The sequence below is a fragment of the Carassius gibelio genome, chromosome A12 (assembly GCF_023724105.1).
Source record: "Carassius gibelio isolate Cgi1373 ecotype wild population from Czech Republic chromosome A12, carGib1.2-hapl.c, whole genome shotgun sequence".
Taxonomy (NCBI): domain Eukaryota; kingdom Metazoa; phylum Chordata; class Actinopteri; order Cypriniformes; family Cyprinidae; genus Carassius; species Carassius gibelio.
This window is the reverse complement of record NC_068382.1, coordinates 19,115,718-19,140,238: the sequence shown is the minus strand read 5'-3', so window position 1 is coordinate 19,140,238 and position 24,521 is coordinate 19,115,718. Positions and strand designations below refer to the sequence as shown.

At 36.9% G+C, this 24,521-nt stretch overlaps 1 protein-coding gene across 4 annotated transcripts in view; it reads right to left on the bottom strand.

Annotated features, from left to right (window-relative positions):
* The window catches only part of LOC128025396 (RNA binding protein fox-1 homolog 3-like), a 388,629-nt gene extending 364,603 nt beyond the window's left edge, over window positions 1-24,026 (bottom strand). For 2 of the 4 annotated variants that reach the window (XM_052611727.1, XM_052611728.1), the window contains exon 1: window positions 23,628-24,017. The gene's annotated coding sequence lies outside the window, so the exon portion shown is untranslated. Of the gene's footprint in view, window positions 1-23,627 lie in introns of all 4 variants that reach the window. The other 2 variants (XM_052611731.1, XM_052611730.1) reach the window with 2 other exon arrangements.
* Window positions 24,027-24,521: the final 495 nt, after the last annotated feature.

Here is a 24,521-nt window from a genome sequence, read left to right as displayed (position 1 = left end):
TTTTTAATGCATGAAAGGGTGCCATTTTATCGCATAACTTGACTTCCATTGAGGCTTGGGTCTGTGCATGCAAATCACATCTTTGATAATGTATTAACATCCTTTTATGAGACCAATCATATAGTAATTGACCAATCGATCCATGTTGCACTTGCCAATCGTTCTGCTTGGCATTAGTGTACTTGGCCTGGGAATGCCATGAAGTGCTTCTGCAAGCTGCCAAAGGCCCTTAAGAAAAAAATTAGATGTCACCACTAGTGCTTAATGCTTGTTTTAGGGAGATCTTCCTGAAACCTTGTTTATCAGAGGGCTAACACAGATGGTGGTAATATTGACACAATGCAAGAGATAAGCCACTTCACATCCTTATCGATTGCTAGCCCTGACAGCCATCTGGAGACAAACTCTTAAGCATCCAGCCCTGACAACACTTTTGTATGTTTAAACACACACACACACACACACACACACACACACACACACACACACACACACACAAACACAGACGTCTAAAGCTTAAAAGAATATTTGACCCATGGATGAGAACTCTGCTATTATTTACTCACACTCATGTTGTTCCAAAACTACATGACTTTCTTCCATAAACTCAGATGTTTAGCAAAAATGTTCATCTTTTCCTTTCAGTGAAATTGAATGGTGGCCAAAGATACCATAAAAGTGATCCATATTTTTTTTTTTCAAGTCATACGACAGCTTTGTATAGTGAACAAACAACAAATTAATCCAAAAATGATGCCAAAAAGTTTTTGTTGTTGTTGTTGTTGATTTTTTTTTTTTCTTGTGTGAATTGTAACTGATCAATGAAATATGCAATAGCACATGCACATATAAAAGAGAATGAAATATGCGCATATTAAAAAGCACAACTGAGATTTGAGAGTTATAGTAGAGAACATCAGCAGTAAATAAAAACTTCAGTCTCTTCCCTCAAATCATTGGTTGTTATTCACTTTCATTGTACATTACATCAAGAGCTGGTTTTTCGGTGGTTTATGGAAGTATCATAGGGTTTGGAATGACATTGAAGTTGAGTTAATGAAAATGTTAATTTATTGGTGAACTATTCCTTTATAAAATGTGTTATTTAAAGAAATTATTCAGATTTGGGCCCATACCATAAACACTACTATGCACAATATAATGTAGTCACAGGAGAAAAAAAATAAAAACAAAACCTTACCACAGTCTTGACTCTCACAGCCATGAAGGGAAACAAACGACCTGTGAGCAGCTACCAGCATATTAGCACTGAAACCTACAGCAATCTCTGTCAATTACAGTACTAATTCTCTCCCCATCTAACCGCCTCCAAATTGGATAAAGGGGCAATCATCAGCTTAAAGGGTCCAAAACCTGCCCTTGGTATTCAAACGATGCACAGAGTTGTACATTTAATAATGACTGTCTCTCAATAATAAACAATTGACATGGATTAGATTTCTGGGATGCAAGTACATTTGGGCAATTTCATTATGCCCCTCCTGTGCTGGTCGCTCTCTCCCTGCGATAGAAAAAAAAAAAAGAGCTCTCAGCACGAATCACGCTGAATAAATGAAAACCTTAATACTGTAACAAGCAGAATAAAGGGCCAAGAGCAATGTCATACTCTGACACGCACTCGTTTCTATATAATAGCCCATCCCGCACAAATATACACGCAAATATGAGCCCCCAGAACGGTAGCTTTGACCTAAAACATCTCTGGCTGATTGATGAAGTCATATAATTTAATTTAGACACAACTGTCATCTCCGTAGTTTTAAAATGAATCATTTAATAACAAGAGAAATATCCAGTTAATAATTCTAGTGTCTGTTGTGACGAGTCTGAACTTAACATGCTTATCACAGTTTGGATCTGCTCCTAAACTGTTATATTCCTTATCTGTTTGACTTAGATTAAAAAAAAAGGAGGAAGAAAACATTCCACTAGCATAATAGTTATTTACGATTAAAAAAAAAGCACACACACCCCAAAAGATGCAAAAACATATTGACATAAATTAGTGAGGTTACATGGCGTAAAAAGTAAAAATGGTGTTTAGGCTTTCATGGGCTGAAATCCTGTTTTATGCAGAGCTACTCAAAAGGAGCTAGCACAAAGTTAATTTAACTGTGCAATTTAAATGTTTCTGCGGATCATTAACAATGAACTCCATTTTCTTCTTAAGCACTGGTGGGCGATCTCCTGCCTTTGACCTTTTCTAGAATTTTCCTTGGACTGCATAAAGCGATATCTCAGTCTGTAAAGGCCTGTAATATATATATATATATATATATATATATATATATATATATATATATATATATATATATATATATATGTATAATATTTATAATAATGCAAATGTTTATTAGCTTAATAATAATAATACAAAAAATGACAAATCTATATAAATGAAATTTATAAATCTATATTTTGCCATATTTAAAACATGCTTCTAAAAATACAAATACAAATTTGTACTGGGGCCAGCAAAAAAAAGAAAAAAGAAAGAAAGAAAGAAAGAAAAATTGGCTCAAATATAATTATAAACTAGCAGAAAAAAATTATTCCCGTTAAGACCTGTTAACATATGTAATAAAAAAAAATAAAAAAAAGTGTGTCAAAAAAGGCCAAAACATCAAATGAATAATGGAGGGCAGGAGATAACCAACAGGCATGCTGTCTAAAATCTTATAATGCAGTACTCTTTGCTCTCTGCCATTCAAGGGCAGGATAACTTTCATTGACAAAGCAGGCCACTCTCCTTTGGGTCACCCCATTTGGGACAGATTTTCCACATGTGCCTCAGAGCTTTTCTGAGGCCCAGGCGATGCTCCTGGGATGAGCTTCTGAATGAACATAATTGTGTAGCCCTTCCATTGCATTGCTTTACTGTGGCTCCAGACGAACTGTTTGCCGGTTTCAGCTGGGGAGGTGAGCACAGTTAAACAATGGCCGGACTACATGACTGACACATCAAAAACTTTTCAGCCTCCCTTCCCTCTCAGTCTAGCAGGCTGTTTCCGAGGGGACTTTCCCTAATCCCTGCCTCTCTGAATGGATGTTTAATCAAGGCCTGATTGGTGAGACTCTGCAGCTAGACATCCACTGGAGCATTCTACCCTCTCGGCTTTCCTGAACAAGAGAAACGAAAACAGTTGAGAGGTGAGAGACAACCTTCTCCGCTGTTCCTCTGACTTTCACTTGAATTATTATTATTTATTTTTTTCCTCTTCAACCATTCAGCTCATTAAGTCGGTTCACCTTTCATGATTCCTGTCGACTTGCATGATTCCTTCATTCCTTTCATACATACACGCTAAGGGAAAATAAGGGGAAAATTTGTTTTCCTTTCTTCTCCCAAATTTTCTTTTTATTCCAGAATTTAGCAAGAAATGTCCTCTGGCTCTTAGCATTGAATTAAACATCATAGATGGCTTCATCTATGCAGAGGGGATTTAATGCAAAGACTTTGTTTCCTCTGGAAGTGTGGAAGGCTGACAAACAGGGATGTGCGTCTGGATGAAGGAAACACAAAGGCATCTTCCACAATGCATCCCATGGCTCTCTTTCACAAACACGCTACCTCAGTTGGAGCCATCAGAAATGGAGAAACATTAAAGGTTCATATAACATTTATGAGTTTCTTTCATTGCTCTCATGAGTACTTTATTACAAGAAGCGTATTTGATAATTCAGCTTTAAAAGGGGTATATCAAGGAAAAAACTGGATTTTGCCGTGCTCATTTGAAATAAGAGTTTAAAAGAGACATCTGCTTTGTAGACACATTATAATTTTCCAAAGCAAATCATCTTCCCTTTGCAGTCCACAAAGACCTTTTATGAAAACTTAACAGCAAAAACGGAAACCATTATGGTTACGATCGTGAGTTTATACAAGTAATAGTTCACCCTAAAATCCCTTTTTATCTTTAAATTACTCAGTCATCTTCATGTTGCTTCAAATCAGTATGCAGTTATGTTTTCAGCACAAACCTTTTCTTTTTTTTACTTTGAACTGAATTTTTGGGTATTTATTTGACACACATGCATAAACACATACACAAATGTCCCTTTCACTAAAAGGGCCCTCTGACAAATATCATGCATGCTGTAAGACATGATGAACACTTGAATGCCTCAGTCGAGTGTACTCAGGTGAAATAACAGTGGTGTGCTAAAGAATAGCAACAGCTCTGCGATAAAGCTCAATGGTAGCCAGGGGCTACGAGAGCGGTCCCCCTGTACGGCACCGATCACCAGAGGGGAATTCAAATCCTTTTCCCTCACAATTCAGTTCTTCAAGGTTTGTCTCTTTATCTGAAGCAATTTACACAGGCTCAAATCCTCTCCCCCTTGATGAATTAAATACTTTTGAGAGGTATCATCGACACAGAACCGAAGCTATGCTATCCTCTTCTGTTTCTTTTTTCAAAACATTTCCCTGCTCCCTCTTTTGACCATTTCCTTTTAGTTTAATCTCAAGTCTAAAACTCGAAAGTCAGTCTGTATCCTTGAGCATGTTATATCAAGTTTTTGGACAATAATTGAATATATGCATTATTCATTCTTTGAAAATAGTATTTACAATAAATAATGATAAGCATTAAGCATTAAAATGACATTGCGCACACACTTTAGGGCCAGTTGCATAAACAGCCTTTATGTAACGATTGCATCTTAAGAACTAGTTTGACCAACTAGCAGTTAAATCAATCTTACTTCGCAGATTCAAATTATACCAATCTACTCTTTTATGTAACTGACTTTACAAAGTTATGACTAGTCTTGAAGAACGAAATTTAGCAGGTTATGCAAGCAGCACTTAAGTTCAAGCTTTTAAAAGCCACCTAAAATAAATGTTAAATAAAAAAATATAGTACATATTAACTAATATTAAAATTTTTGCTAAAACTGTGCTAACTTGCTAAATTTAATACTATATATAATATTATATATTATACAGAAAACACAATTTGAATGGGTGTTTCACAGAAAAGGATATATTATCGCCTGTAGAATTACGTTTATTATTGTATCTACCTAACCAGACAAGCCTTGACCCCTTGTTCATGTCACGCAGCAGTCTCACACTCAGTTTGGACAAAAAGAAATTGCTTGTCGCTGGAAACTTGTCGCCTGGTTAGGAAACAATTTAAGAATAGTTTACTGTCACACATCAAGGAGCAGATTTTTTTTTTAAACTGTTTAAATTCAGCAGAAGTAGGCTTTCACCATTCTTTACAAAATGCTATCATGCCTTAAATATCCCTGAAAGGCACACTACTTGAATTAGAACATCCTAATTCACGGATAAACAACCCAACAGCCCTTGAGGAGGCAGCATTACAAGTGCTAGATCTAAAACTCTTGATATGAACAAATGCAGATGCCTGAAGAAAAATAACCAAACCACCACTCATCGACCCATCAATCACGCAGCAAACAAAGGCACTTTAGTGCCTCACAAAGAACAAAAAGAAACTTGTTCTCTCTCTAAGGCTCGAGGGAGTACAATCCACAGTGGGAACGCAAACATGTAGCAATGTCACTAGATGCAGCTCACAAATTAAATATATTGCCAGGAGACCCGAGAGGTGAATATACCATGATGCATATGTCCAGCATGTCACATTTGTGTGACGGGGAGAATTACGGCCTGTGTCAGGCAGCAAGAGAAAGGAAGAGAAGAGAATGTAGCCGATTGTCTACTCTACAGCAGTCCTCTGGGAACCCTCTCCCCACACCTGCTATCTCATTGGTCCAGGTGGGAGACAGAGCAAGAGAGACCCTGACAGCCCGACATGCTCAAGACAAAGTAGGGTACATCCCTCTCCTCCACCCTTGGCCAAACCATGTGTGAATAACACACCACTCAGTGACTTTTTCAAACTTCTGGCTAAGCGGGCTGAAAAAGACGACTTTTGAAAAAAACTGTTTCAGAAGTAACTGATGGTCTTGAATATGCATGTACTTTTTATATTTTATTTTTAGACTGATTTCTGGCTGCATGTCTGTATGTATGTATGTATATTTGCCGAGACTGTACTGGAGAACTGCCATAGTTTGACCCTTAAGCATAACATCGGAACTCATGCATTTTTATGAACAGAGCCATTTCAGAAACATCAGAGCATGTTTGTTTAGCATTTGCATTATGAAGCTTGGAAATCTGCTGATTGAAAGTCCCATCCAAGCTTGGTGACACCTTTTGATATTATCATGTGACACCCAAACTGGATCAAGTCGCCGTCAAGAAAAACGTTGCCCACAATCAAAGGCTGAAGCTTTTAGTGCAAATGTTACTTTATAGTATTAAGCTTCTTAGCACTTTGGAATCAATGAGCTAATTTTTAACATATTATGAATATAAAATTGAGTGAGGAAAACAAACACGAGGGGAGATTTACCTTTCGTCTGCCAAGAGACTTCTTAAGCTCACTTACTCGAGTGTAAGATTTTCCTTCCCCGATCTTAAAGTGCGTTCCAAATCAGCAATAATTCTGTGAACATATTGCTGACATTAGCCTAAAAGAGATTACAGAATGATTAGGGGGATCTGCTCCATTAAGACATGAGGGGGCTTAACAGAGCCAACCCCTTCGTCGTGCAAATATTTTCTCAGCAGAGACAAGAGACAAGGCTTTACGAGGAGCACTCTGAAGACTTCTCCCAGTCTCTAACATTAACCCAACCATTGCAGTGGATCGTATGAAAATTGCCAATTAAGATACATTTTTAATCACTGTATTACTGACACTGCCGAAGCCACGACATTTTATTAGCATCCACATTGGCATTTAACTTCCAGCGCTGAGGATTTAATTGATTCCAATTTCTCTTTACAAAATTTCAACAAACTTTCAGAAGAACAACGAGAGACACGCATTAGTACACGGTGCACACACAAGAACCAAACTCTAATTAAAATCTTCCAATTCAAGGACTCTTTTTGATTGACCGTAATGCTTTAGTAATCTTGTCTGTGGGCCTTGACCTACTCTGTCGCTGTGCACGATTTATGGCACCCAATTACAATTTGTATTAAGCTTGCCAGGCAACTGGCCCCCAGTGAGTGAAGGAAAGGCCTTCTGAACCTAATAGAATGTGGCTTTACCACTGATTCGACCACCTCTGAGCTCTGTGGATCGACAGGGTAACAAACAAACATTTCACTGTGACTTCAGTGCAATAATATACTGTTCTTGTTTATTAAAATAATGAGCTGCTCAATTCTTTGTGGTCCAGATTGGCAAAAGTGCAACTGGATGACTTTTACTTACCTAAAAAAAACAGAGAAACTAATTTAAAAGTATATTTTGTCTATTTAAGCTGTGTGGTTCTGTATACTGCTCTGGGCCAGAGGGGCTCAAGGCAAAAAGGATGCTGGGTAGTTTGTGGCAAGCCAGTTTCAATCAGTGTTAGTTCCAGAATGGGGCATCCAGAGCACAGGGTACACCTTGCACCCGTTTCTGACATAGATCGCACTTGTCAGCCAGAGATAAGCGCATCCTCACCTTCCTGTATTTGACTTGCAAAACCAGTAACCCCGCTGACCGCCACAAACAGCAAACTCGATACTCAGAACAGAGACAGGACCGAGGAACCACAACAGGCTAGAAATATAACCCATTTTGAAAAGTATTTTTGAAAAAATCAAGGTTACTGTAAGTTCAATCCTCATATGATGAACCTTTAAAATGATTCAATTGTCTTTTGGTTTTCAGAATGACTTTGAATATTAATTCAGAAGTTCAGTTAAAACATATGAGCCCACCAAGTTTTATTTTAATGCTAGAATTCAGACGTTTGGAATATTTCCGATTTATTTATGTTTTTGAAAGAAATGTATTACGCTCACAGGCTGCATTTTTTTTATTATAAATACAGTAGATAAAGTAATTTTATTAATATATATATTAATATATATTCGGAAATCATCATCTGAGCTTTGCATCATCACAAGAATAAATTACATTTCAAAATAAGAAAAACAAATATTTTAAATATCTAATAATAATAATAATAAATATTCTAAAAACATAAAACAGTTCTTTAAATTTCTAATATGTTGTTTTATTTTTAATGCAGCCTTGATGAGCATAACATACCAGTAAATTGTTTATTATTATTATTATTATTATTATTATTATTATATTTCCTTTAAACTTTTTATTCATCAAAGAATCCTGAAGACAAATAATAATGGTTTCCACAAAAACAGCAGGCCATCTGTTGTCAATGGGGTTTTTAAACACCAATTTAGCATATTAGAATAATTTCTGATAGAACATGTAATACTGAAGAATAAAATAAAGACTGCAATATTTATTTGTTTATATATATATATATATATATATATATATATATATATATATATATATATATATATATATATATATATATATATATATATTATAAAAAAAGATATATTCCAGCTTCCAGACAAACAAGCATGATTCCCTTTTATTCATGGACTCTGCACATTCTTCTCAATCTACAAATTCCACTACACAAACCAGTAACATGACCTCACCACAATATTCTCAGGTTTTATGATATTGTCGGCTTGCTCTTATGAAGACGCGAAGCAGAGTAGCGTTTGTGCTAGGAGGGTGAATTTTATTAGTTTGCCTTGTGCTTGATTTCCGTACCATTTCCAAGGTGCTATTCGAGGTGGACCTCTTCACCGATTTTATAGTTTCTCTCTTTCTCTGGAATATCGAGCTGTGGCTCCATTATCGTGTTGCTGCTTTGTGCCGGTTGGCCTGGATTAGTCTCTTTAATTTTCTTACTGATATGCTGCCCGCAGTGTGCACTGTGATATATAGAGCTCGTCTTTTTTGGTATAATAATTTCATATCCCTGACTACACTGTGACTGTAAACCAAGCCATGCACAGACACAGACACACACACGCACACACACAAGAGTCAGGCCCTGTGTTGCTGTTGAATATGTGTGTCTCAATCAACAATGTCACTGAACTGGTTGTGGAAACCGATGAAGTCCTCGGTGTCTTGACCTCTATTACGTCACCTATTCACAGCTGATGAGCTGATAACATCTGATATCGATTAGAGGGTTGTGGGGGGGGGGGGGGTCAAGAATGAGAGAGAGAGACTGTGTGAGAGTCTCTGCACTCCAAGCAGTTCAGATTGATCAGGTTTTGTGCCCTGCCCCTCATCCAGAACTCAAGACCAATTTCAGCACAACCTGCCACACACACTTTTACACTAATTGTAAAGAGCTGTTCCAAATATAAATGCAAATCAAAGACTGAAAGCCATTAACAAACTGCTTTACATGATCTGAGCACCAAGTAGATATGTAGAAATGTGCGCAGTGTCCTCATCTAGAATATACTGTCATTTTAAAACTTGCATAATCAATCAGCAGAAGGGTCAGAGAAGCAAAGTGTTCAAGATTATTAAAGGAAAGATTAAAAACTATGGAATCAAACACTTCACTGCTTTATCGTTATGAAAGAGTTCATACATTTTTCATCATTTTTCTCCCTAAGGTGTCCACAGAGCAGTGAGTTTTTGGCTATAAAGCCATATATCTCCATTTTAACCCTCTTTCTGAACTTCAGATTAAACAATATCAATGTAGTTTTTAAATGACCTACAACAGCCGCTTTGTAATATTCCACAAAAGTATTATTTTTACTACAGACGAGGCACATCTTTAAAACATGAAGAAAAAAAAAAGACTTTGAGCCCTAACATTTGAATTACAGTTGGTAAGTTATTATATATTATACTTATTTTAAATAAATAATAATATTAACAAATTCAGACCAAACACCAATACCACACACACACTAAAAAAATCCAAAATTTTTACAGTAGGTTTCATAGTATGTCAAACAAAAATAATTTAATGTTGTAAGGGCAACTTAATAATATAAACTTCTCTCAATTCAGCCTCAATACACTGAAGTGATGCTGTAAATGTGCATTACTGTACGTTTATCATTTACCCTCTGCCCAGTTAAGATAAAGGGGGGAAAACAAAGGCAGAAACCAAAGTACACTATCAAAGATAACTAAAACTGTGCAAAGATGAACAGACTTGGAAAACGACACCACCCAAATACATGTGTGAGAGAGAACCGGTGCCATGGAATTCTCTCCCCCACCCTGTAGTGGGATTGCAGGAGGGTCCTGGCTGCCATTGATCACATCTTGGGCTCCACTTTGACGTTTTTTTTTCCAATCAATGCCTGAGAGGAGAAAAAAGGGCACTCATCGATGACAGACATCAATGTTGTACAACCACTGCGATCGGCCCAGTAGCACCTGCCCGTCTCGTCCCAACAGTAAAGGACAAACCCACTGTTGGCCAAGGAAAAAGGGAGGACTCTGGCTTTGGAGATTGGCGGGGATTGGCACTATAGCAGGTGCAGAATCTCCTTCCTTCCTGCTGGTACTGAGGCATAGGGCCGGTGGGGTGCTTCCTGCTCCCCACACGACGGGCCCGTCCCATAGCCGGCTACAGGCCAGGGCTGAACAGTGCCAGAGTACATCTACAAAAAACACACACACAGGGAGGAAACGAGTGTCATGTGTTCTGCTTGATGACTCGCTTTCCATTACAATGAAATACCAGTCTACATAAGGCCTGATGCACACTAAAGTGTCTACATGTGGGTTTATAAGGAAGGTCAGATGGAATCATGTTATTTTCAAAGACAATCTATTCCACGGGTCAGAACAATGAGAGAAGAGTTCAATGATGTATAAAACAGCACTATCTGACATGCTGATGACAGCTCGCACTGAACTGAGCAAAAAGAAACAGACAAGGCCCTGTCCTGATGAGGCAGAGGTAAAGCGTTTTCACTTGCGTGTAATTTGATTCAAATCAATTCAACTCAAACTTTCTATTCAAATTAGATTAACGCCGATGGTTGCATTCAAAGAAGTCTTTGTCCTGAACCAGAAAGAGGGACACAATCAGAAAACCCTAGAGAATGTTTTGGACTAAAGCTAACCAGCACATCAGATATCTCAGGTGATAGGACCTTAGTCAGGGTGGATGCTGTATTTAATTAATAATCTGAATTGGAAAACAAGGCCATTAAAAAAAAAAAAAAAAAAAAAAAAAACATATATAAATGGTCCAAAGTCATGTATACTTTTCACAATAAAATAAAGTTAAATATATAATTAAATATAATAAATAATATAATAAATATAATAATATAATAAAAAATATATTTAAAAAAATTATAAATAATTTTATACCATTCAAAAGTCTGGGGTCAGTATTTATTTATTAATACAACTTAACAATTTTATATTAAAACTTTTACTCAGCAAGGATGCATTGCACTGATCAAAAGTGACAGTTAAGTTACTGCTCTTTTGAACTGTCTATTCATCAGAGAATCCTGGAAACAAAAAGTATTACAGCTTTCCTATAAATATCATGTTTTTAATAGGGATAACAGTAATATATATATATATATATATATATATATATATATATATATATATATATATATATATATATATATATATATATATACACACACACACACACACACACACACATACACATACACATATATATATATATATATATAATAACCTAATATTATACAATTATAATAACAAGCAACATAATTAGAGTTATTTATAGCTATTTATAATTCTTCAAATGCTATAGAAAAATATCACAAAATAAAATAATTATATGAATTACATTTTTCAGTAATTTTGATCTAATAAATGCAGCCTTGGTAAGCATTAGTGCATGTTAAAAAATAAATAATCACTATGGAATAGATTATTTATATATATATATATATATATATATATATATATATATATATATATATATATATATATATATATATATATATATATATATATATATATATATATATAAAGAATATAATTGGTTCAATCAAAAAATTGAAATAAACTATTATATAAAATCTCTTAATTCACATGCTGAGGCTGTACAATATTGCCATATTTTTCTTATAAAGACAAAGCAAGTAGAGTCAGATCAAATCCAGGGATTTTAAAGCCAATATACTGTAGAGTGTAGTGATTGTGCGACAGCGGTTGTGATTCATGGATTTTCAGCTCAGAGCCATAGTGGATAAAGGTCTTCTGTTTAGCATTGCGATCAGGGCTGTGCTGTAATTATCTGTCTGTGGATTGTATTATCCTGATTCTTCAGTCCTGTAAAGGCGGTCGGCAAGTTGCTCTGAAACAAAACAAAGCGTCCTTTTTAACTTTACTTCACATGCAGTGACATTGTTTCTAGTTTGAATTTAAACCATGTTGACGCTTGCAAATGTCACACTCAAACAAGCATGGGCGCAGAGCAAAATTTACTTGATAATGTATTGTCACCGGAGTCTGCAAACGCATACTTAATACTCTTTACTTAAAAGTAAACAGCATGCACACTAAAGAAGCAGAAACTCTCTCTGCATACCCAAGAGCGAGGCAGGCAGGTTATCTCAGAGAAAAAAAAAAAAACTGTTCTGGTTTTCTCTGGACTGGAAGGAACACTTGAAAGGAAAGCCCCTGTGGAGAAGGACTCAACAGAGACCGTATGATGATTTGTATTCAAACCTGAAGACCTCATGCTGTAACTTCATTGAAACACTGGACCGAATGTGAAGGATGTCCTCGTGTTGTCAGCACGCCTTGCCTTGTGCATTTTTCATCTTCTATCCGTTCGAGGGCTTAAGGAGACTGGAACTTGACAAAATGCGAAGAGAAGTTTCTGTTGCTTTCTGTCTGTGTGTAGTATGTTTGATGATTAACCAGCCGGCTAACTGACATAGAGGAGGTGGCTGGCCCCTGGTGGGAGCCGCTCCAAAGCTTTCCAAAGTCCTGAAAGCTTCACTCCTACATGCTTTCTTTATATAGCTCCTGCAAACATGGCTGCTAAGGAACGAAAGAGGCTGTTTTAGACACATAATATTAATTAATATATAATCTGTATAATCATTTGATTTATAAATATTGTTTACATTGATTAAAATGATTATATAATATAATATACAGCATCCCTAGATTTTTTTAATAATGCAATAATTGCATTACATTGCAGTAATTTTTATGACAATTTATAGTCTGCTAAATTGCACTGTGACAGTCCTAACATGCAACTGACACTATAGCGTACATTAACAAAATCTGTCCTCTGTTAACTTTCTCTTTAAGGTCAACTACTCTCATGGCACAGCAATATATATATAAAAAGAATCTTGCTGAACAACATAGCTAGTGTCAACATGTTTATAGCTACTGTAGATACCTGAATAACACCACATCCGGTTTAATGGCACGAACACTAGATGGTAACTCCCTTGAGTACTGAGGTTTGTTACCACCATAATGGCGCAGAGATGCAGATTAAGCATGTACAACACAGAGATGTTTGCATTTTCGTTCTTACGCTAGGTGTATTTCTGGCCTAAGGGTTCATAATACATGCTACCAAATATCTCTTTTTCTCTCCAGGGATAGTGAGGGACCGTTTGGACTGGAGCTGTCAGCTCTCTCTCCTGTAACAAGTGTGCCTGACGCATAGAAGTTGGCAGAGGCAATGGATGTAAGCGCACTGAGGGTTTATGGGAGATGACAGCTCCTGCTAAATAAAAGCACACGTGCAGAGACGGTGAACAGGCAGAGCGGGCACAAGGGCCGTGCTGCTCGACACAGCCTCTAGCCAGCCAGGGCAGAACCTCGGCTAACTATCACCATTCCTATAGTGAATCGCGCTATCACTATATCAACAATACTGTCCAAAACTGGTAGTGAACTCTAAGCTCCTGCCACTGATGCAACCACTGCTAATAATGCTGCAGTGGCTACCTGTCACAGCTATAGGAGAAGCTACGGCTAAAAATATCCAGAAGAAAATACCAGGAGGTCTGTGGAGAAACTATGACCTGTCTTTAATGATTTACAAGAAACACTGAGGCGTTTGTTCACAGATGTCCGTTTAAATAAAACCAAGTAATTTTTAATACAGTAAGAGCAGTAAGGAAGAGAACCCAATGAGAACACTGGTATTTACTTCCTTTCATCATCGCTTTCGATTCAAGTCAACAAGGAATGCACACATCAATAATAAGCTGCTATTTTATTTTTTATGGTCAATAACTGAAAAATGGCTCTTAGATTTTATACATCTGCATTTTGTCCAAATAAAAAATGTAAAACAAATCTATTTTGTCATTTACTTAAAGTAAACTTTGGCATCCCAACATTAGATTTACAGATTAGCTTGTTTATTGTTCAATATTAACTGGTATATAAATAAAACATATTTCAGCCAATAACAGATTTTTGTATTTATATTGTCAGGGATCTGGAAGGAGGACCCAATTGCAGTGAGAAACAAGGTTTTATTGAGAAGACAGACTGATACAAGAGTTTAGTGGCATGCACAATAGATACCACAACAGGAACAGTAAACGAACAGTTAGGGAAGGCCACTGGGAAAGCTTCAGGAAACAACTGGCAGAATACTTTGGCAACAGAGGGGGAAGCATGACCAGGTCGATGGAGAAGACCACACAAGGCACCATAGAGCAAAGCTCAGACACTTGTTGACGACCGACTCTGAAACCGACCAAGTGCCAGGCAGGTAGAACCAAGGCAGAACACATGGGGACCGGTCAGGAACTCGAACACAAGACTAGACAGGACAAAGCTCCACAAAAACACAAATTAAACTCAAGACAAGGAAAAAAATATAAACTAATAAAAGGTTAAGTAACAAAATAAGAAATTACCAATTTAACCAACTTAGAGAATTTCAAACAAAACCAAGAATCAGGGCTAGAAAAACTAAATAGATAATTACAAAAAAACAAAAAAACAACAACAAACATATTACTAAAACAAGGAGCAAGACAAAAACATGGAACTACAAGGACTAGACTAAACACAAGACCAACCAGGCAGGGAGACACGGACACATATTTAGCCACATCCACGAACAGACACCAAGACAGTGACAGAGGGGGATGAAATGACAACTAACCAGCAAACACAAAAGGGTAAGGGGCACTATAATATGGAGGAAAATACATGATGGACAGGTGAGCACAACTGGACTAACCAGGCTAACAAGAGGGTGTGGTAGAAAGGAAACAAGGAGGAGAAGCTAAAGGAGCACATGGCCGAGAAAACCATTATCAAGGCCATGTACTGACACTAGACAAAAGAAACAAAACATAAAACAAAGTGACAGTGCAAAACCCTGACATAAATATTATTGTTTTTTTTTGTTTTTTTTTACATTTTGAATTCACTTTTATTTTTATGATTTTATTTTACATTTTACATTTAGACTAATATTTAGTAATGTTATTATTTGTGTTTTAGCAATATATTAAAAAAAGAATCTTGCTGAACAACATAGCTAGTGTCAACATGTTTATAGCTACTGTAGATACCTGAATAACAACACATCCGGTTTAATGGCACAACTCCCTTGAGTACTGAGGTTTGTTACCACCATAATGGTGCAGAAATGCACGTTAAGCATGTACAACAGAGAGATGTTTGCATTTTTGCACTTAGGTTAGGTGTATTTCTAAACCTAAGGTTAATGTCAAAAAAAAAAAAAAAAAGAAGCTGTGCCAAGACTTAAAATGCAAGGTTTACATTTTTTCTTGTCCTTATTGTCTTTTTTGTGTTGTCTAAAGATGTATTTTTCTTGCTCCTGATTCCAAAGAAAACAAAAAGATGCATGATTTGCTTATGTTGCCACATTATAAACATAAATATTATGTTATGTTTAGACAATAAATCAATACCAACACACACACAAACACACACACCCATCTTGCACACATGTGTTCAGTGTTTGTTTCTCTGTTGTGTTCAGTCAGCATGTCTGTATGTGTTAAGTCACTGTGAATTTTTGTTGACAGCACCTTTCTGGGCCTCTCTCTCTCTCCCTTCCTCTCTCTCTCTTTCTCTCTCTCCCTCCCTCTCTCTCTCTCTCTCTCTCTCTCTTTCTCTCTCTCTCTCTCTCTCAGCGAAAACTCACACTGGCCATTTTTCACCTCTCATGGATGTGTAGTGTTCCAAACAGTAAGTGCGAGTCTCCAGAGTGTTTAAGGCCAGACCTGGCTGCCATGCGGGGAAGGGACGGTCCACTGGAGTAAGGGATCTGCTGCAGATGCACTGGCCGCTGTCAGTCGACTGCTGCTCATGCTGGGGTGGGTCAAACCCTGCTCTCACTAACAACCTGACCATCTGTCATCCCTTGTGCTAAGCTACACTTACAGCTCACAGGTGTGACTGGACAAATTGAACACACCTTCACATCTCTATTGAAAAAAAGGATATGGCTGATTATGTCCAAAGTGCCTTGAAATAGTTCACCAAAGAAATGTACATGTATATTGTAATAAAACTATATGACTTTATCTGTGTAACATAAAAAAAATATATAAAGTCTCAAAACATAATTTTTTTTTTAATTTTTTTTTTTCATACACTGGAAGTCAATGGTCACCAAAATGGTTTGGTTATCAATATTTTTTTTAATATCTTCTTTGAAGTACATCACATACGGTAGGTTTGAAACAAAATGAGGGGGAGTGAGTATACGATGACATCATATTTTGGGGTAATGCCACCAAGCAGATATTTCCTAAGTAGGAACAGGCAAATAATTAGAGCTTTATTCACTTAAATAGAGAAAAAAACTAATCTCAAAAAGGGGAAAAAAAGACCCTGAGTTGGTTCTTCCTAATAAAATGCACTCTCAAACTCAAACTCAATAATTATAATTTTTTTGAATCTGTCTAGTCTTGGCTGAGTTTCCCAAAAGCATCACAAGTCTAATGTAGAAAGTAGAAACCACTGGGGTCTTAATCTCACAAAGCTTTTGGGAAAAAAAGCACAAACAAATTCAGTGATTTGTAACATCTGACTCAATCACTAAACCATTACCTTCAATCAAGAGCCACTCAAAATGAACAGAGAACTGCAAATATACTTAAAGAATTGTTAATAGCATCATTAAGGCTCCAGAATCACTGAGAAGTATCAGAATTCAAAATTTTCATTTACATCCCATTCAAACTGCTTCTGATGTTTTTTTATCATATTGCTCTTCTGACACCTTTATACGCCAATGATTATACCATTAACAACAACAAACAGGACAGTGTCTTGTAGAGAGTGTAAGGCTGTGTAAAAATATAGAGGATAAATGTGCTGTTCCGCCCATCAGAAAAGAGAGTTTCCGTTCCCTGCTGCCCATGCCAGCTCTTTTACCAACTAACACCAGTTCACCCATTTTCTCCTCTCTTACCTCAGGACAGTTCCCCCCGCCCCCATTCAATCTCCCTATCTTCCCGCCGCAGCCCTCTAAAAACCCGCCACGGCCGCACAACAGATCATGCCAGCGCGAAAGCCGTACCCCCGTCCTTATTACAGCGGCTTCCACAGCGCTCTAATCACTGCCACCAGACCCGGCACAGAGAGAGAAAAAGAGAGTGAGTGATCACTAATGGCCAGGGTCTGTGTGTCCGCGACGGCGGCTGTTAACTAGCTTTTCTGCCTGTTTTGGTGGATTCGGGAGACGCAAGAGTGTCTCTCCAGGGACCAGAGGCGACTGTATTCCTCCCTTGACACACAATGATTACCAATGCTCTCGCAGGACCAGCGGTGCCCTGCACACACACATATACACGCACACAAAATCCAACATCAAACGGTCTGTGGATAAAGCTGGTCTTTCCCCCAGCCAGTTTGCTTTTTTATTTCCCCCCTCTGTGAAGGAGAGGAAATTGTTGGCTAAGCTGTCTTTTGTCAGGGCGTTTCAGAGGCACAGTCCAAACACTGGTCCCTCATTTCGCAGCTCCGGTGTACCGTTTAGAACACAGTTTGTACATTCAATGGAAACATTAAAACCCCTAACCAGGTGTTGCTGTGATGTTTTCCTTCCTTATGATATTGTATACTGTACTTGCTCCATTCCTCACTTCACAGAGGTTAGTGTGAGGGGTTTTTTTGAGTCGGGGGTCTCACGGATAGCAGTCTAGGACCACACAATCTCTGTGAGTCTGACTATCAAAGCTGTTCCTTGGAGGGCATGGATTCGACTGCTATGGTCTTGGCAGTCGCATATGGAAATATTGCCTAGCTGAATACTGAGGGATTACACTAGAGCTGTCATCAACACACGTCGCCAAAGGTTGTTGCTGCTGTTAGATGCATTTTTAAAGCTTTCCTTTGAGCCTGGCTCCCTTTAAACTTCCACAATTTGATAAAAAAAAAAAAAAAAAAAAAAAAGATTTTTAAAAACAAATTTTAAAAGTAAACAAATTAAACACAAATATGGGATTGACAGTTTAAAAGCTACAGAGTTGGGTAATGAGTCTAGTTCATAATATTATTTTTCTTTTTATTGAACCCTTTTGGGCAAAGCTGCATTTATTTGGTCAAAGATATTTAAAATAACTTTATTCTAATTTAATATACTTTAAACTGTAATCTGTTCATGGGCTGAATTTTAAGCAGCCATTCATTCCCTCCACACGATCCTTCAGACATCATTCTAATATACTGATTTGGTGCACAAGAAACATTTATTATTATTATCAATGTTGAAAAGAGCTGTGCTGCTTAATATTTTTTTTATGGAAACTTTGACATTTTTGTTTCAGGATTCTTTAATGAACCATTAAAAAAAACAGCATATCTATAATGTAATATGTGATCAATGCATGCTTGCAGAATAAAAGTATTAGGTGTATAAATATTTAAAATTCAGAAGCATAAACAGCCCCGATTCTAGCTGCGCTGCATCATCATTGCAGCTAATAAATACACAAAAATATAAATGGATTTCTAAAAAATGTCCAACTTCTATTAAAATATGTTTGCAAATATTTGTAACAGGTGCTCAATGGTGTGAATGCTTTGAGTGACAGCACTTCCGGTGGCTTTCTAAACAGACAGATGATCAAACAGAAGGCCTTTAATGTAGCTTCATCCAAAAATATGAGCAGCATGACAAGTTATGACAAGAAGATGAGTCACTGTTTCCGGACCCACCGATCACTCTGAACTTCAAACACATAAATCTTGTATCTTATCTAAACTATGTTTTAAAGGGTTTAAAAATAATAATAAAATAAAGCAATTCTCAGCTGACGGCAAGCATAGTGTCTGTTGTATACACAGACAGCCAATAGATGTCTGTTATGGAACCTGCAAAAGGATTGCAATGCAAAACCATACAGTCCGTTACTATAAATTTAAAACATTAGCAGTTTTTTTTTTAACAAAAGCCTTTAAAAGCAAGGCAAACATATGTTGGTATGCCGTCTTCATGTACTCTAACTAAACCTTAATAAAGGAAACCATAAGAGTAAACTGGTGTGGACGGGTGGGTTGTAGCAGTAGTACAAAGTGTAAGAGTGTGACAGATTTATCTTCCCTCGCTCAGGCTGGATGAGAGGGGCTCATAAATAAACAGGGAGACGGGAGAGAAAGCTCTCCATTGAACAGAAACAAGTAGGTCCTTTAGTCCTGCATCAGTCACTCATCGGGCGACTGTGACACCGAGGGGTCCAAGGTGAGGTCAGGGTGGCTCCCTTTAACCCTGATATTATATATCATAATACATATAAGCATGAAAGTACATATATTTTTTGAGCCTTTTATATTAAATGGTTGTGAAGGTAAATATAAAAGGGGGAACAGAGGGTGTGCCCCTTTATGCCCACGCATAAAGCAAAAAAGCTGCTTTTTGATACAATATTGAATGTGTTTGTTGAAGAAGTTGAAAAAAAAATCCCCTTCATTTTCTCTATAGGGAAACAGAACTTTAGTAATATTGTACAAATATTTCAAGGAAGACAACCATGAGCTCTGATGATGGTAATCACTTCAGGAGAAGTACACATGTCAATATTTTTAACAAATTTGTAACATCTTGTACTTTTGTGCTTATAAGATAAAGTCAATAGTTTTATATCATACCATCATTAATGATTTGATTACATCATTTGCAGTGTTTAATGGGATATCGGATAAAAGTTGCAGTTTTTTTTCAAAACTTTTATGGAAGCAAATCATGTGAATCATTTAGAGATGCTTTTTTTTTTTTTGGGGGGGGGGGGGTTGATTTAAAGGTTTAAAACTCTTTCCTGAATTGCTACATACTGAAAAACTGCTTAAATCCCTGTGGAGAAAATAAATGAATATACCCAGGCAGCTGAGAGAAAAAAAAGGACAGTCGCCTTATACTGACTGCCATGCTTTTTTCAACAAGCATTCTGTTTAATTAAGAATTTTCTCATTGAGGCAATAGCTATTTTTGTACCCCAGACAGACAATAAATGGTCATATATATATATATATATATATATATATATATATATATATATATATATATATATACACACACACACACACACACACACACACACAAACACACTATCAAATAAAGCTTTTATTTTATAAGTCACTTTATATAATTAATTGTGAGACACTCTTCTGGCAACTAAAATATACTCTGTGTAACGTAACTGGTTTACTGCCAAATATATAAGAACTGCTAGTCTGGTCTCCCAATGTGATAAAATGGACTTGATCTAGCAGCAATTATGACATTATTTGATAGTATAAAACTCTTCATAATTTCTGTTAGATGGCCCTTCACAACTGCTATAATATCTCTATTGAATGCATAAAAAATTATTCACCTGTCAAGAACTTCTTATGTGCTTCTCACAGAAGGGCTGAAATAATAATTTAAATATAGAAGTGAAATATTAAAAAAAAGGGATACAGAGTCTTACCTTATGTCCTTTACACATATCTCTTTTGATATTGGCAGAAAAACCTCATACTTGCAATAAAAAATTTTGACATTGATGATTGTTTTTTTTTTTTTTTTTCTGGCTGTGCTGTTGCTTTTTATAGAACTTAGAAGAGTTCACCTAAAAGCCATCACTGGCATTTATTACACATATGCTAACTTCTATGTAGCTCATTCTGACAGGAGTATTCAACACAAAATCCTTTAACAAAAAACCCGGAGACTCATGCTGGGATAGAGTTAAGTAACATGCCAATTTTACGTTGAAATCAAGAGGCTTGGTAAAAAGCTTGTTTCATGTTAGTGCTACACTCTTTGCCAACATATGGATGAATGAAATCTGCATTCACAAGCTACGAACCTTTCTGACCATGTGGTTCACACATCTCATACCATTGTTTCATTTGACATGCGCCTCAGCAGGAAATTGTCATCATATCGAGAAACGGCACAGTAGTCGAGCCTAATGGTGAAATCACACAAGTGCAGACACACCGGAGAGTGAGAAAAGGAGAGAGAAAAGGTGGAGAGCTCGATTAACTGCCAGAAGATGTTGGTTTCTATTTGATTGTCATAGTAGTTGTGCAGTAGTAGTAAAATACTTTATTGCAATATCAGGACAAAATAAGAATGGGCCGCTGGCAAAAGAGTTTCGGGACAGTTAAGAGAACTCATCCCCATCCTACTGGGCAAGTATTTACTCTCTTATTTTCTAATAATTTGTTAATCATGTATTTGAAGGTAAAATTCTAGCTGACTTAATAGAATTACTAGGACTTCAGTAAAAAAAAATTAACAAAACAGCAAGGCTTTGCACTATACTACACTTTACCAGCAACAATCTAAATATATTATCCTGATAAAAATGTTTTTATTGCAGCTTGCAACTACATATTTATTTATTTAAAAAAAAAAAAAAAAAAAAAACTGTTTTAATTAATATATTTGTGGAAAGAACATGCTCAATAAAACCTTCATATATTTTCTTATATATTGCAAACATGTTTATTGCAGCTATTACTGCAAATGAAAAACATTTGAAATACACACACACACACCGACATATGTTTTTTATAAAAGATGTTAAATGCAATCATAGTATATTTTCCTGATACATTGCAAAAAAGAAGAAGTTTATTGCAGCATTACTGCAAATTACAAAAATTATTATTATTATTATTATTTTTGAAAATGATGAAAGGGCAAGTAAAAATCTACTGGCAAGCAAAGTAAAGCAAATGCCCTCTGTGTGCACATGTAAAATTGATTTCTTGGTGGCTTTGATCTCCTATGTGCCAGACAGTAGTCATCACAGCAAATATCCAGGCAGTGCAAAAACAGCATGCAGTAGAAATGTAAAGAATACATATACTACACAACAGGCAATCAACACTAATAAGATAAGCATGTGAGCCTGTAAAAAGTATGTTAAAGTACAATTCTGTGCAGACTATGAAATTATGTGTAGGAATATATAGACTATAAATATACACTATTCAGGTGCAAAGTTTAGATGTGTAGTGGAGAAATGAAAAGCAACTAGCTACAGTACCAAAACAACTTAGTACTGTGTGTAAACTGCCAAGAAACTATTCTTCAGTCTATCCTTTGATGGCTTACGTAGAGCAGCAGCTATACACTTACTGTTCTACATTCCATTCATTATTTAAAAAGATCAAAGAAAATGTATAAATAAAACTATTTCCAAAGAATTTTTGGAATTAAATAATGTTATAAATAATGTCAACATACTGTGTAATATGGTATTTATATATAGGTTAACTTATTCACCATTTTCAATAAAATAAATAATCATAATAATAACAATTAAAATGTTAAATCAAGCTCATATTTACTCTTACAACAAAAAGAACTCCTGAAAGCCATTTGAACGGCTTCACTTTGTTTCCAGGCTGTTCACAGACCAAGGGTAACACTGTGTTCTCGCTTTAGTTGTCAGCTATGCTACACTGCTTGAGCAAACCGTCACAAGCAAGTCGAATGTGACACACTGTTCTCTGTCTCACTGTCTATATCTCTTTCTCTCTCACTCTCTGGCCGGTCATCCAGAGAGGATGCAAACCTCACGCTTTCTTCTCATCCAGCACTCAACAACACACAAAACAAAAAAACTCCAATTCTACACTGCAACACACAGTAGAGGCTAATATGTGCACACCCAAATGATAAAACGAAGATTACACAGATACACAAAAGGAATTATGCTAAAACACAATATATTACTATTATTTTACATTTCTTTCTTTATTTAGCCGTGAACTCCACACAAATGTGTGGCAAAGAATCCTATTTTCAAAAGGAAATTCGAAGTAAACAATAGCACCATTTCACAATTTCCCTTTTGAATTAAAATGAATAATCAAGAAATATGGTTGACACTCATTATGATGATATATTTTCGTCTTCTAATCCAGTCCCCTGTTTAAGGAATAAATGAAGAGCGAGATGTACTTCTGAATAACGCGTGTGAGAAAACGCAAATCTCCACGTGCAATTCTGGACACATTAAGTGCCACTTAAATTTACAAAGCACCGAGATTGCCGGAGGATATTTTTTTCATCAAAATGATACCAATTATTCAGGGCAAATCTTAACAACAAACCTGATGTCAAACGCAGAGAATAAAGAGTTTTACCAAAACAGCAGCTGACAACACACCTGTCTTTATTCGAAGACAACAATTAAAGAGTTTGCATGCTGTTTGCATGTAGGCATGAGTGTGTGCCAGTGTGTGGAAGTGAAAGTAAGAGACTCGTGTACTCACAGTTTGAGCTGTCAGGTCACTCAAGTCTGGTGCTGTATCACAGGCTCATCTTTTCACTGTTTATCCCACCATAGGACAGACAGAACGAGAGAGAGCGAGAGAGACAGAGAGAGAAGGGGGGGGGGTATTATCTTTTCTCCAGCTCTGTTCACACAAGTACAACTGAAAAGATAGGTAGGGAAAAAGAGAGAGAGAGAAAGTAGGATGATTTTCGATGCAATCTGGTTGGCGGTCCTGCTACAAAGCGAGCGTCAGATTTCAGTAGTGCTGCTTCTTTGGCGTGCCGCGCGTGTCTTCACACATAGCTGAGAGCCCGGTGCGGTCAACCACACGCGTCTGTGGTGTGTGTATGTGTGTTTACGTTCACACAAGCGGTGGGGGAGTGTGTGTGTGTGTGTGTGTTGGGGAGGGTGCTTGGGCTTTCACTCACTGGCTGAGCCTTACACTGTAAGAACACATCAGAGATAGAGAGAGGGAGAGATGGGGGGTGGGAGGGACAGACAGGGAAGAAAAAGGAGGAGGAGAGACAGAACGCGGAGGTGGAGAGGATGCACTGACAGTTTCACACGAGCCCTTCTTAGAAGGCTCCGACCGCTAACACAGGCTGACAAGTACTGAACGATAGAGACGAGAGGCAGCTATAGCCCTCTATTATTTTCCGCCATCGCTCCCTCAATCCTCAATCTCTAAACCGCACTAAATTTATACCATTTCCCCAAAGCAATACAACCAGGCACATGCACATTCTCCAATCATATATTTTTTTTTTTTTTGTCTTGTACTGCAATAAAACCATGCTTGCAGTTAAACTTGATCACCATTTACAAATACACTTGATGTTTGATCTATTCCATGCAATTTCCAAATTCTGTATGCTTATCAATGGGAAGTGGC